Below are 15,219 nucleotides of genomic sequence, written 5' to 3' on the forward strand. Positions count from 1 at the left end.
ACATGTGTGTCCTCCTTTCATGTAGCTACAGGGGAAACACTTAAAAGATATTATTGTGATAGTTTCAAAATAATGCTTAAATCAGAATTCTTATGTATCCTACCAACACAGTAAAAAAAATACACAAATATGACTTAGGCTTCAGAAGGAAGTTAATTCCTTAAGGAAAGAATAAAAATATTTCTCAAGCCTGGCAGTTCATGACCTGAGCCTTTTTAGTCCTGTAATGGAACTACAATACTTTAAGGTTAACCAGACTTTTAGAACCATTTCATCATAAACTTTTTGGGTAGGAGTTATTTGTTTATGATATTTTTATTAAACTTTTATTTAAATTTGATTTTATTTGTTAACCTTCAGATTGTTTAGAGAAACTGGATTAGTATTATTATGAAGTAACAGACATTAGTGCTCACAAGAAATCTTGAGAAATTGCAAATAAGCAACTGAATTATCCATAGTGACAATTTCAACTATGACACAAAATAAAAGTGTGAAGGAAAATCTTCAAACACTGGTCACATGTAGAATGTGCACCACACCTTGTGAGTCATCATTTATGTGTATATTTGCCTTTTGTTATCATCTGTCATGGGTTTCATGAAAAAAATCTCTTCTATACAGAAAATTCTGAGGTTAGTTGATTTGGGGATTCTTCTAGAAGATTCTTGTTTCCCTTTTTTTTTTCTTTGTCCCAAATACATTATCCAAGGAATAGCTGACAAAGAAAAGCAGAAGAATTGCACCATTTGACAGCAATTCCAGGACTCTTGGACCTTGGTGACCTTCTAAAAAAAAAAGGAAAACTGTAATTTTTAATATATTTCAATAGTCACTCTGTAACTAGTAAACTTACATTTGATAGCCTCTCTTCAAAACTGAGATTTAAGAAAGGTATAAATTTATTGAACCAATAACAAAAATTCAAAGCCAGAACTGGGAGGAGGAGGAAGAAAGACAGAGAAGATTTATCACATCAACAGAGTCATCAGAGTCTCTTGGAGCTGCTCCCGAAGGTTCAAGAAAACAGCCTAACTGATAACTTGGGGCCCTGATTTGGTCTCAAATACTAACTTCCATTATAAAGAAGCAGTGCTCCTTGAGGAGTAGCTGATTCTATTTCTTGAGATGAAAATAATAAAGATGAACCTGTAACATCTTCACCTATTACTAAAGTGGACAAAATTTCAGAGCTATGAGAGGAGCACTAAAGCTTCAAAGGTTAAAATGAGGACTGTAATGACCCAAGGGACATTTGAGCATCAGCAGACATGGAATGATTTCAGTTGTTAGAAAAAGAAACATCATATGAAGAGCAAGAATCATCATGATGCTTTTAAAAGTAATGCAAACAAACTTGATGTGTTATGGCACAAATTTCTACAATCCCTAACAGAAATTATGTGACTTCCACATATAAATCTGATCAACAAACATGTACTCAATTATCCATTGTTAGTAACAGTAGGGAGGACATGTTTAGAATGCATTTAAAAATAAATATGCATAGTTTTCCAGTTTAGATGGAGGAATAAAGAGAACTACTTCTACAAATATAGAAAACACACACTGGCTTCTAACAGTGAGATAAAAAGTCATGTGAGAATAAGGAAAATGTAAGTTCCATAGCCAGGATCCTCACTTTATTCTAAAATACTCACCCACTGTGTTCATGCAATGATGTAATACTTACCTTACTGCACAGGTTTGTATACCCATTGGTAATAAGCCATTATTCCCTGTGTTCCTATAAAAAGAGCTCTGCCTGGTGTTAAGAGCAGAGCAGAGCTGAGGCTGGGCTCAAGAGCAGAGCCTGGAGAGAATACCAAGCCTGAGGTGGATGCAGACAGCCAGAGGAAGATGTGATTCTACCACTAAACCTACCTCTGTGAGAATAAAAATGGGCATAAGCCCTTTTATGCTTCCAATGATCTATTGTCATTTTTCAGTCTCAGCCAATCCGAATCCAGTGTGAACTTGCTTGGGGTTGGGCACCCTCTCTGACTACCAACTACATTTTGGCAGAGTCATTAAGATTTGCCTCACTTTGAAATATGTAAAAACCTGCCCTCGTGGAAAGGATACTTCAGCGAGCTGCCCCTATGGATGGGGAAACACCAGCTATCCCCCAGTGGGCAAATGGTCTGAGGCGGTTTTCCTTCCAAGGAGTGAGCCCCTCCCCAGGACTTGGGGGAGGTAGAGGTTACTGCTCCTCATAGATTGTGAAACATTTTTCCTTATCTTTTAACAATCTACCTACAAAGAAAAGATTTAATGTCTTAGCAAAATAATTTCCTGTGCTTCCTGTTGTCTTTACCATGTCTTTGATTACCTTAGAAAACTGAGGCTTAAAATTAAAAGAGCAAATTTTACTCACAACTGTGTATCCTATTTATTGGCTTTTTAAATATGTTATTGTCAGTTTGGTTACATAATGACCAAAGTATTGTATCAAAGTGATCTATGATTCTAGTTCACCAAGTGTTTTAAAACCTTTTGATATTTTTGACAAAATTCCCAAAAACTGAATTCCAAATGAAGTCTTGTTGACCTAGCAATTTCAGGTTTTTCATAGCATCCCTGGTACTACCAAAAGATTTGTTCTCTCTCCTTATCAGAAAACAAATGAGAAAATAAGTAGGCCTATTTGTACATTTAATTACTTGGGAAGTCTTTTTAAAAAAGTGACACTAAACCTATATTAGATTGTATTAGTACAAAAATATCAAACTTCTTCATGTGCATTATACTGACCTCTCATCAGGTGTTTAAATAGGGCCATATTTAAGTCTTTTGATTTTTTTCCTTTTTTAAAAAAGAGATCAGTTTATGGATAATCATATGGGACAGAGTAGAAAGGTGCAAAGGTCTACAGCAATGAGCTTCCCAAGAATAGGCCAACAGACAGGAAAACACAGGAACAAAGTTATTATTTTACTGTGATTCTTTCAAAAAGGACATCTCTTCAATGAGATTACTGAAAAGGATTCTAACAACCATGGGTTTCTGATACCTTTCTGATCATGAAACTGAACTGGATAAGAATTTAAAGAACTCTAAAAGAGAAGCTAAACTTCAGAAAACTGCTAATAAAAGATCAATGAGAAGCAATTGCATGGGACTGCATAGAATGAGGATGATTAAAGTTTCTATGGCTTTTGATTTGAAATATTGCATGCTCTTCAGTGGTTGTTTTTCCCTATTTAAGGAAACCTTTTCACTTTTCTATTAAGGAATCAGCAATTTGGTAATGGGTATCATTTGGTACAGGCTGAAACATTTACTCTATCATCCTACCTGTTCCCCCTAGAATTTATAAACTCTTAGTGACCATTGCAGTTTTTTAGTAATGTATTCATTCACATAAGTTCAGTAAGATTCTGTTCCCCTTCTAACAGGACACAATTGGAAATACAGGTGGTATAACCAAGGCTTTGGCTTGAATGTCATATTTGAGAGAGATACACATAGACTCACACATGACCAGACATCTCTATGGAACTAAGGGTGACTTTATGAACCCAATACAAACTCTCATAAAAATTGGCCTACTACTTTGTTATAGGGCTCCCAGCAGCTTTATCTGGTGAGTAAGAAAGGTCACTTCCTGGCAGGCCCAGGAAGTTCAGGATATGTGGGGGACCTCAAGAAGAGAGGAATTAACTCAAATTTTGAAGTATTGTAGGCTAAGTCTGATGTGAACCTTGGGCTTAGGTCCTAGAAACACAAAACATTTTTTAGGGTCAAAACCCCACTTCTTTTGACATATTCCAACAGTGCCAGCTGTCAAGGAGACTATAGAATCAACCTATTCCCACTGTACTGTACTCATGTCAATAGTTATGCAAGGTGGAGACTACATGTACGTTGCAAATAAATTGTTCTTACTTTGATTATCTGTTAGAAATGGGGGTAACTGCAAGGAGAAAACTTACATTTCAGGAAAAATCTATAACACAGCCTTGTGGATATCATTTTTAAGTCTGGCCCATTGTCTTTGAGGTTTTGTTTTTGACCTGTAAATTGAACTGCATTTGTAATTCTTCTAGTTTCCTCAACTATTTGGCTATAACTCCAAATTAACACTTCCAGTTTTCTCCCAACTTCTGACTTGGAATCATTGGAAACTAAAACTTCTCTTTTCAAGAAGACATGCATGTTAAGTTGGACATCTTAGTTTAAACATCAGAGAAATTACCACAGCAACTCATCTGTGGGCCATGCCTGTTGCTACACAGCCTCTCAGAAACATCTACAGAGACATTCACTCTACAAATCAAGAACATTTGTCATATTGCCAATGCCTGCCATCACCACATCTGAAGATGTTTCAAGCCAGATGTGTAAAAAATCTTCTCAACCCGCTACCTTCACCTGAGAAACTGTGATTAAAGACTGCTCCTCTTATTATCCATTGCTTTTCTTTAGCTTCCATAGAAATGCCTCATTAAATACACAATGGCCTACACAGTATAAGCCTAATTTTGGGAGCTGACATACATCACTGCCTCTTTTAATGAGTTTAACTGAACTGATCTATTGCTAGGACTAAGAGACTAGCGCCATGAGATGGAGCACTGTAACACACAAATTTGGGACCAAGAAACTCTTGGGGAAGTTGCCTATATGGAACTGAGCAGAAACAGAGGATATCACTGCAGGATGTGAATTATTTTGATCTGAAGGCCCGGGAGAAGCTTTTTCCTCTTGCTTATTGTACAAAATAAGTTTGACAGGTGACCTGTATCAGGAAAAGAGCTATTGCCAAAGGTACTTTCCATATCCAAAAGACTTATCTGCATAGCAGGAGAAACATGTTCTCCAAACATTTCATCTTTTCATCTCAGGTGAATGATCATCCTCCCTATTGAAGCTCCAGAGCCCAAGGCCCCTTACTTAGCTCAGGCGTTATATCAGCCTCAGTATATTGCCTGAAGGTCTTTAAGGATTTGTGCCTTTGAGATGCTCCTCTTTATAAGTATTTAAGGTTATTTTTCTCTTGTTTATATGACTTCTATAAACTTAATTACAGAAGTGGCCAAAGACTGTAAAAGGAAAGAAAGGAAAAGTTTTCGGCTCCTATACAAGAATGAAACTACTCACCTGAGGAGGTAGCTTAAATGATGGTACCTTCCAATATAAATGCATGTAAAAAGAACAGCTGTGTGACCGCAAAGGAAAAAGATAAAGACAGAGACTAATATTCCACAAAAATTTAATGACCGACCAATTAGAAATGTTCCCAGAATCAATAATTCACTCAAGAATGGGATTAAACACATGCAGACTTATCCATTTTCCAGCACATGCGTGAAATGCCTGGTCCATTTATCACAAATATTGGATGGTAAATGATTCAACCAAATCAAAACTTCTTAGGGCTGCTGGGCAGGGTTCAAAGTACCTGTTTAGGAATAACTCCAGAAAAGAAGGATGTTTTTACTTGCTGTGACATTTATAACCCTCTTGCATCTATCAGTTACCAGTACAATAGATAAAGGTTCTTCTACTTCAAAGTCATACTTATTGGGACAATTAAATCTTTGTATTATTTCTTATGACCAACTGAGAATAGGTATAATGTGACAAACTGAAACATTAAGAATAAAAAGCCATACAGGGAGGTTTTAAATTGATGTGCTTTGAAGTATTAGGCACTTGCCCAATTTCTGCAATTTTCAAAAAGTGTAATGCTCACTTAACTAACAGTCATCATTATCTGTCATTGTCCCAGTCATTGGGTGGGTATTAGTAAGATGTTCATATCTCTTCCTCACACACATAGAGAGAGGTCCTGGGATGATTCTCCTGATACTGTTTATCATGTTTCTCAGGGATTACATATTCTACCCATTCAGTTTAACTTCAAAATAGGGTGGCCACAAAGGTAAATATTCTAAGGCCTACTCAAATTCCCTGTATATTCACTAGGGTTATTGACCTTATCTGCAGCTACTCTTCTATTATTTGTTCTTCTTTTGTGACAGATACTTCTTCCTATATAGTATGATAACTCATGACTCTTTTGCATCTGCTGACTTTACACTGGACACACTGATTTGGAAAACAACTTAAGCCATTCTTAGCACAGTTCTCCCCTTCTATTCAAGATGAACAGCAACAGGCAAAACCAGCTTGTATTTCCCACTGGAAACAGCTCTTAGTACTTTTGGAATTCATGGATACATTTTTCCTATCACCATATAACATTAAATAAACAATCAATTCAAAGGAAGGCTCCAATCCCTTTTATTGGAGCAATTTTAACTGCTAAGAAAATAAGTGTTTCATGTGATACACATTTAACCTTGTAATTGTTCATACTGCCTATTTCTCTTGGCAATTTAAAAGTCAAAAAATAATTCAATTCAAGAAAATAAAGGATGTTAATAGCTTGAAAAAAACAATTTTGACTCATTTACTAAATGCATAACTTGAGAAAAGTATACAAGACTTATGATTATTGACTTTTTTAAATATTTGCAAAATGTCATATAAGAGTGCAAAGAGGGAAATTTTAGTTACTGGAGATTTTGAGTAAAACCTCTGACTTATCATTAACTGAAGGATATATTTTCTTGCCCAGATGTCAAATTAGAAAACAATGTTCTTAAGAGAATCTTTTAGGGGAGTTTTGAAAAATTCTGTGTAGTCCTGAGGAAGTGGAGTCCATATTGATAAACAAGCTATAAACAAAACAAATCAGAAAAAGAGAAAAAATAACCACCTCCAGGAAGAGATCAGATTTAACATTATCTAAATGTCTAGTTTTCAACAAAATACGAGATAGGCCAAGAAACTAGAATTTGTGGCACAGAATCAGGCAAAAGACCAATTAACAAAGCTAACTTAGAGGACCCAGTGCTGGACTTAGCAAACAAAGTAGTTATGGAAAATATGTTCTATTTGATGAGTCACGAAAACACCTCCACAGCCATTTTGATCTGGCAGAAGAAAACTCAGGGACTGTGAGCTTGTGTCCGTAGAGATTATCCCATGTGGCAGCATAAGGACAAACCAATGAAGGAAAATGAACAGAGCCTCGGAGATCCAGGAAAACATTAAACTTACCGATGTGTGCGTAAGAGGGATAAGAGAGAACAAGGTAGAAAAGAATTTGGAAACCCGATGGCCAAAAATTTCCCAGATTTGATGAAGGTCCATCTACATATCCCTGAAGCTCTGCAAGCAAGTAGTTTACTCATGACTAGATCTTTACTTGGACCTATCACAAAATACTGAAACAGAAATTTTAGGATTGTTTTTTCTATTTCTATAGAGAATGTCTTTTGTATTTTGATGGTAATTATGTTGAAACTGGAAGTGCCTTTGGTAGTATGAATATTTTAACAATATTAATTTTCTTGACTCAAGATCATGGGCTACCTTTTGATTTGTTTGTGACTTTGGTTACTTTCAGCAAAGTCTTGTCATTTTCAATGTAGAAATCATTCACGTTTTTAGCTATATATATTCCTAAGTATTTTAAAGCCTTTTATGCTATTGTTGATAGAAGAGTTTTCTTTATTTCTTCTTTTGATGTTTCATCAGGTAGTGTATATGAATGCAACTGATTTCTGCATATTGATTCTATATCCCTTAACCTTACTGAGATTGTTGATTAGATCCCACAATTTTTGCTTGACTCTCTGTAATTAACTGTATATAAAATCATATCATCTGCAAGTGACAATTCTAATTCTTCTTTTCTGATTTGGATATCTTTTATTATTTTGTCACCCCTAACAGCTCAAGCAAGTCCTCTGACCCTTTATTAAATATGAGTGGGAGAGTGGGTATTTTTCTTTGTTCTGAATTTTCCAGAAAAAAAGTCATCCTTTCTCCTTTGATTTGACATTAACTGAGTTTGTCATGTATAGCCTTTATTAAGTTGAGATATGGTTCTTCTATACCCAATCTGTTAAGGGGATTCATCATGAAATGATTGATGTTGTGTTTTAACAATTGATTTGTCTACATCTATTAAGATAATCATTTAAAAATTATCTTCCACTTCTTTGATGTGAAATATTATGTTTATTAATTTGCGTATGTTGAACCTTCCATCCCAGGGATAAATCACAGTTGTGCATGGGGCCTATCCCTGTGTTTTTCATTGAGGTTTCGATTTGCATTTGGTTGATAACTGGTGATACTGAGCATTTTTTCAATTGTCTGTTGGCCATCTGTCGGTCTTCTTCCAAAAAATGTCTCTTCAGGTCCTCTACCCAGTTTTTAATCAATTCCTTGTCTCTTCTGTGTTGGTTTATACAACTTATTTATTTGTTCTCTATATTAGCCCCTTATCAGATATATCCTCTGTAGAGATACTCTCCCACATGGTAGGTTGCCTTTTTGTTTTGTTGATGGTGTCCTTTGCTTTGCAGAAGCCTTTTAGTTTGCTATAGCTCCCTTTATTTGATTTTGTTACCCTTGTCTGTGCAGTTCTATCCAGGAAAGCACTACTGCTGATGTTCAAGAGTTTATGCCTAAGTTTGTTTCTAGAAATTCTATGGTTTCAGGTCTCAAATATAGGTCTTTAACCTATTTTGAGTTTATTTTTGTGTATGGTGTAAGACAGTGATCCATTGTCATTTTTTTGCATGTAGCTGTCTAATTTTCCAAATTCCACTTACTGAGGAGGCTTTTTTTCCTCACTGTATATTCTTGCCTCCTTTTTCGTAGATTAATTGAATTTATAGGCATGGGTCTGTTTCTGGACTCTCTGTTCTCTTCTACTGGACTATTTATCTTATTGTGTCATTATGCTAATGTTTGGATTACTGTAGCTTTGTGGTATATGGTTTGAAATCAAGGAGAGTGATTACCCAGCTTTGTATTCTTCAAGTTTGCTAAGAGACTTCAGGTTTTGTGTGTGTGGTTGCATACACAGTTTAAGGTTATTTGCTCTAGTTATCTGAAAAATGCCATTGGCATTTTGATAAGGAAAGCTTTGAAACTGTGTATTACTTTAGGCAGTGGAGCCATTTTAACAATAATAATTCTTCCTGTACATGGGCATGGAATAGCTTTCCATTTATTTTCTTCAGTTTCTTTCATCAAAGTTTTTTAGTTCTCCAAAGACAGGACTTTTACCTCCATGGTTATATTTATTCCTAGCTACTTTATTTTTTTTTAATGCAATTGTAAGCAGGATGGTTTTCTTAATATCTCCTTCAGCTGGCTTATTACTCATTTGATTGATTTGTGGATATTAAAACAAACTTGCCACCCTGAAATCAGTCCCATTTGGTCATGTTGATTAATATTTCAATGTATTTTTAATTTTAGTGTGATAACATATTCATGAGGGTTTTCACATCTATGTTCATCAAAGATATGGGTCTGCAATATTCTTTTCTTGTTGTGTCTTTATCTGGTTTTAGAATCAAGGTCATGTTGCCTCTTACAATGAATTTGGAATCTTTCCTTGTCTTTAACTTTTTGGAATATTTTAAGAAGGATAGATATTATATCTTCTTTTAATATTTGTAGAATTCTCCTGTGAAGCCATAGAATCATGGGCTTTGTTTTTTGGGAGGCTTTTTATGACCACTTTAATTCCATAACTAGTGATCAGTCTGTGCAGAATTGCCATCACTTCTTTTTTCAGTCTTGCATATGCATGTTTCTACAAATATATCCTTTTCATTGGGGTTGTCCAATTTGTTGTTATATAATTGCTCATAGTAATCTCATAATTGATTTCTTTGGTGACAGGAGTTTCTTCTCTTTCATTTCTGATTTTATTTGAGTCCTCTCTGTCTCTCTTTCTTTTTATTTTTTGATGAGTGTAGCTATAGGTTTATCAATTGTGTTTACCTTTTTCAAAGAACCAGCTCTGAATTTCACTGATCCTTTGTAGTATTTTATTAGTCCCTTATTTTTCAGTTCTGCTCTCATATTTATGATGTCCTTCCTTCTACTATCTTTGGGATTTCTTAGTTCTTCTTTCTCAAATTCTCTTATGTGTAAGGTTCTGTTTTGTATTTGAGATTTTTCTGTTTCTTCACATAGGCTTGTAATACTATACACTTCCCAGTAGAACTGCTTTTGCTGCTTCCCAAATATTTTGCATTGAGGTGTTTCTCTTTTCATGATAGTCCAATTATTTTTTTGTTTTACTTTGTAATTTCTTTCATGACCCATATTTTGTCTCAGCATACCACTTAGCCTCCAAGTGTTCATGTATTCTCCCATTTTGTTCTTGTAATTAATTTCTGGTTTCATATTCTTGTGGTTAGTAGAGATGGTTGGTAGGACTTGAATCTTCCTAAATTTGTTAAAATTTGTTTTGTGACCATATGTGTGATCTATCCTGAAGGATGTTCCCTGTGCATTGCAAAATAATAAATATTCTGCTTTTCTGGATGTAATATTCTGCATGTATCTATTCAGTCTATTTGATGTTATGTATCATTCAATGCCACTGTTTGTTTCCTAATTAACTGTCTCTCTGGATGATCTATCCATTGGTGTAAGTGTGGTATGAAACTCCCTTTATTATCATTGTTTTACTGTAAGTTTCTCCCTTCATGTCTGTGAACATTTTTTCTATGTATGTTGGTGCACCTCTGTTGGCTGTGTAGATATTTACAACTGTCATATTTTCTTGTTGTTTTTTTCCCCTTAATCATTATCTAATGTCTTTGTCTCTTTTTACAGTCTTTGTTTCAACATCTATGTTTTCTGATAGAGCTACTACTTCTCCAACTCTCTTTTATTTCTATTCACATGGCATACCTCTTCCATCCCATCAGTTTCAGTCTGTGTGTATCTTTAAGTAACTCTCTTCTAGGTACCACGTAGATGAGTCTTTATTTTTTACCCATCCAGTAACCACAGTCTTGGATTGGAGCATTGAGTCCATTTACATTTAAAACAATTATTGATAGGAAGAATATTATTGGAATTTTGTTAAACATTTTTTGGTTGGTTTTGTCATTTTTCTCTGGTTTTGTCTTCTCTTGCTCTCTTTCCTTTGGTGTGCTGACTTTATTAGTTTATGTCTAGAATTCTTTCTCTTTATTTTTTGTGTATCTCTTATCGGTTTTTGGTTTTCGGTTACCATGGTGTTTAAATACAAGGTCTTACACATATAGCAGTCTGATATGTTGACAGTAGTTTACGATTAAACCCCTCATAACAGCACTCTATTTTTAAGTCTACTATCTCCACATTTTATGTGTCTGATTTTTTCTTTTACAACTTTCATATAATGTCTCCCTGAACTACATTTTAGAAGTAGTTAATTTCACTACTTTTGTCTTTTAACCTTCTTACTGGCTTTTATGTGATTGATCTAGCTTTGCTCTCTGCTTCCTCTGACGTGAAATTTCTTGATTTCATAATTTTTTGCTTCTCATTATGGCTTTACATTTTCCTCTTAAAGATGTTCCTTTCACATTTCTTGTAAGGCTGGCTTCATGGTCATGAATCCTTAATCTGTGTTTCTCTCAGATATTCTTTTTCTCTTCTTCATCTGAATGATAACTTTGACAGGTAGAGTATTCTTTATTTACAGGTCTTTCTCTTCCCCATGGGGCCAGTAGAGTTTCTGCTGAAAAATCTGCCAATAAGTTTATGGTGTTTCCCTTGTAGGTAACTCATTGGTTCTCTCTTGCTTCTTTTAATTTTCTGTCTGTGATCTTTGACATGTTAATTATGGTGTTCCTTGGTGTGGCCCCCTGGGGGCATCTTACAGGAGGCTCTCTGTGCCTTCTGGACCCGCATGACTTTTCTTTCCCTGACTTATAGATTATTTCATCTATTATTTCCTGAAGAACGCTTTCCACCGCTGTCTATCTCATCTCCTTCTGGGATACCTATAATGAGAATATTAGGACATTTGATGTCATCCCAGAGATTCCTTAACCTACTCTCATTTCTTCTTATTTTTTTTGTCTGTCTGTTGTTCTGCTTGAGTGCTTTCCATTACTCTGTCATCCCAGTCACTGACCTATTCTTCTGCATCCTCTAGGCTACCATTGATCCTTTCTACTTTATATTTTATTTCATTTATTGTATTCTTCATCTTTGATGAAGATTTCATTCTCTTTGCTGAAGACCTCCCTGAGCTCCCCCATCCCTCTTTCATGTCCATTGGTCACCTTTATCAAGATCACTTTGAACTCTTCATCAGGAAGATCACATTAACTCTGACTCATTTAGGTTTTATTCTGAAGGATTATTTATTTCTGTCATTTGAGCACAGTCCTCTGTCACCTCATTTCCAGGGGCTTCAGTGCTTTACTCTCTGAGTAACTCAAAAGGGCTCCCACTCCCAGGATTGAAGGAATGGCCTGGTAGGAAGGTCCCCTGGTAGACTGAATGAGTCTAGTAGCTTTACCTGTTTGGAGGCCAAGTAACCATGAGACAGGCATGTCTCAATGCCAAGACCCCAAGGGCATGGGCTGAGGGTCTCCTTTGTGTTTGTCAGCCATGGCCATGCTGGTGGGACAGCTGATCTCAAGGTGGTATAGTCAGGAGAGCTCCCTGATGGGCATAACATTCGGCTCACTCTAGTGGGGGTACTGTCTTAAGAAGGGCACTGTCCTCAGGTGTCCCAGCTAGGGTCATATTAATGGGGTGGCTGTGTTTTTGTGGGTGCAGTCCAATGTCTCCCACATGGCACTGCATTAGGACTGTGCAAGTGGGACAGCTAGGAAGGTAGGGAATGAGCAGAATGAATCTGCATGTCACACTAGTACTACTTTGGTAGAATTGATGTTTATCTGAGAGACATATTTGTGGCTGGCATGGGGGACTAGGTTGCTGCCTCCCTTATGTCTGGAGCTGGTGTGTGCACCCTGCCCCTGCCCCTGTCAGCACTATCAATGTGCGTGGGGAATGTAATAATGGTGCCCACAGTTTTTCTATCTGCACTAGCAATGTGCAAGTGTAATTTGAACGATATAGCTCCTTCTGTATCCACATGCAGTAAACTATGCAGGACAGGGTGGTTAGAAACAACATACCCACCCTGATCCCATTTGTGTTTGTGGTGTGCAGTTGAAATGCAGACAGCAGCACTCACCCTTCTCTTTCAATGCTAGCAGTGTCTGTGGGCAACTCTAACAGCTGAGCTCACCAGCACCTCCAGTCTCAAAGCATTCCAGCTGTTTACTATGTCTTTTGGCATTTTGGTTTAAATCCTCCAACTGGTGGCTTTTTTTCTGTGTCCCAAGGCAGGAGAGTCTGTACTCTGGTATCTCAGCAATATCATTCCCCACCTCATGGCCTTCCTGGGGTTGGCGATCCCACCAATATTTTATCTCCATATCCCCTGCCATTTTTTATGTATGTTTTTTTTCTCTCAGTGTGCAGAAGGCATTCTCCCAGCACTCTGTTCTTCTTGGGCACAAATTGCTCTCTGCCTATGTTATGTATACATGGGAGGAGGTGGACTCACGCTCTTCCTATGCCCGCATCTTGGACACCTTCAAGTGTTCTTGAATTTGGTTCTTAATATTCTGCTAAGAATTTTTGCATCTGTATTCCCCATGCATATTAATCTATACTTTTCTTTTTCTGTGGTGTTATTACTTGGTTTTGGCATCAGGGTGGCACTGAACTTGAGCGCTGTGAGTTGGAAGTTTTCTGTCTTCCCTGAAATTAGGGAAGAGTTTGTTGAGGATTTGTGCTAATTTTTAAACTATTTTGCAGAATTTTCCTGTGATGTACTTTGATCCTGAGTTTCTCTGAGATGTTTTCAATTACTGACACAAACTCTTTACTTCCTTTTTGCCAGTTCAGATGTTCTACTTCCTTCTGATTCATGTCCTTAAGTTGTGTGTTTCTAGAAATGTATCCATTTCTTCTTGCTTATGTCTTCTGTTGGCATGTAAATGTTCATTGGAGTTTCTCACTACCACAATATCCTCAGATCATCTGTCTTGTTAGGAAGGGAGAATTGATTATATTATTTACTTACTACTCCCAAAATGTAGGAATTATCCTGGCATTAGAATATTGTCTCTATCTTATTTAAACCCCTGTGAAGCTTGGTCCCCTCAGATTTTCTCCAGGTAAAGCTTGTCTCATGAGGAACTGATGACAGGGCTCAGGGAGAAAGTAATGGAAGCTCATCCTGAGAGGAGGCAGGAAGCCCTGGCTGGGACATATCAGCGATCCTGGCCACATAGATTCAGGGAGATTCTCCAATTGTCAGGATGTTAATTCTGAAACTTATGGTTATGGATAAACTGGCTTTTCTCTTCTTCATTTTTCTGTTTCCCTTTCTAAAAATTCTGTTTAAGTAACCAAGAAAAATAATGTATTAAATTTCATGAAGAATAACAGTACATTACAATGAATCTAGAAAGGGAACACCCATGCCTTGATAATTCAAGGGTTTCCAATGTTGAGTTACATAACCTAAACAGTCACTTGAATTTGTATTTTAAAACTGTGCATTGAGGTACTGTTCATAGACTAAGATATATTTCATATTTCAACACAGATGATTTTGCTGCCAGAGTTATAACATCATTTTGAAAAAGCAGTATCAATATAGGGAAAACATATGATGCATACATTCTCATCCATAAGTAATGCCAACTAATAGAATTCCATTTCCTGGAGCCTTCAAAACCAACTGTTTCAGTGTGTCCCAGATGAAGAGATCAGGAAATTTACCAAAGTTAGTTTTAGAACCTCTTTATAAATCACTGATTAAAATGTTTAAAATAATCTGAGTGAAATGGTTTCACTGATATGGTTTCTCTACCAGACATAGGTGCACACATGTATATACACACACACACAAGTACACAACTGTAAATTCAGAGTGAAAATCCTTTGGCAAAATCCCTTTGAAACCGAAATCATTCAGAGAGAAATAAAGTGGAAGAAAACCATTTATTGCCTAAAAGCAGTTAAACACTTCTGCATGCCCGTATCTCTTGTGACTTGGCTGCAAGAAGAGACTCCACCCAATCTCTCAGGTCCAGATATGTTCTAGCTCACTCTTGTAATCACCTACTGATATGGAGATGTACAGTTGATATGATATGCCAGGTGACAGTTTTCTGGAAATATTGCAATTTTACCCACAATAAAATGTTTTTTATAATAACACTGAATAATACAGTTCAAGATAGACACTGATTAAAATCCAAAGTGTGGCTATTACCCACAAACCTCAGATTTCTGAAATGTGCCCACACCTTCAAAAAACAGAACCTCTATGAAGAGGGGCTTTGAAATCCATGTTTTCAT

The sequence above is a fragment of the Manis pentadactyla genome, chromosome 12 (genome assembly GCF_030020395.1).
Source record: "Manis pentadactyla isolate mManPen7 chromosome 12, mManPen7.hap1, whole genome shotgun sequence".
NCBI classification, from domain to species: domain Eukaryota; kingdom Metazoa; phylum Chordata; class Mammalia; order Pholidota; family Manidae; genus Manis; species Manis pentadactyla.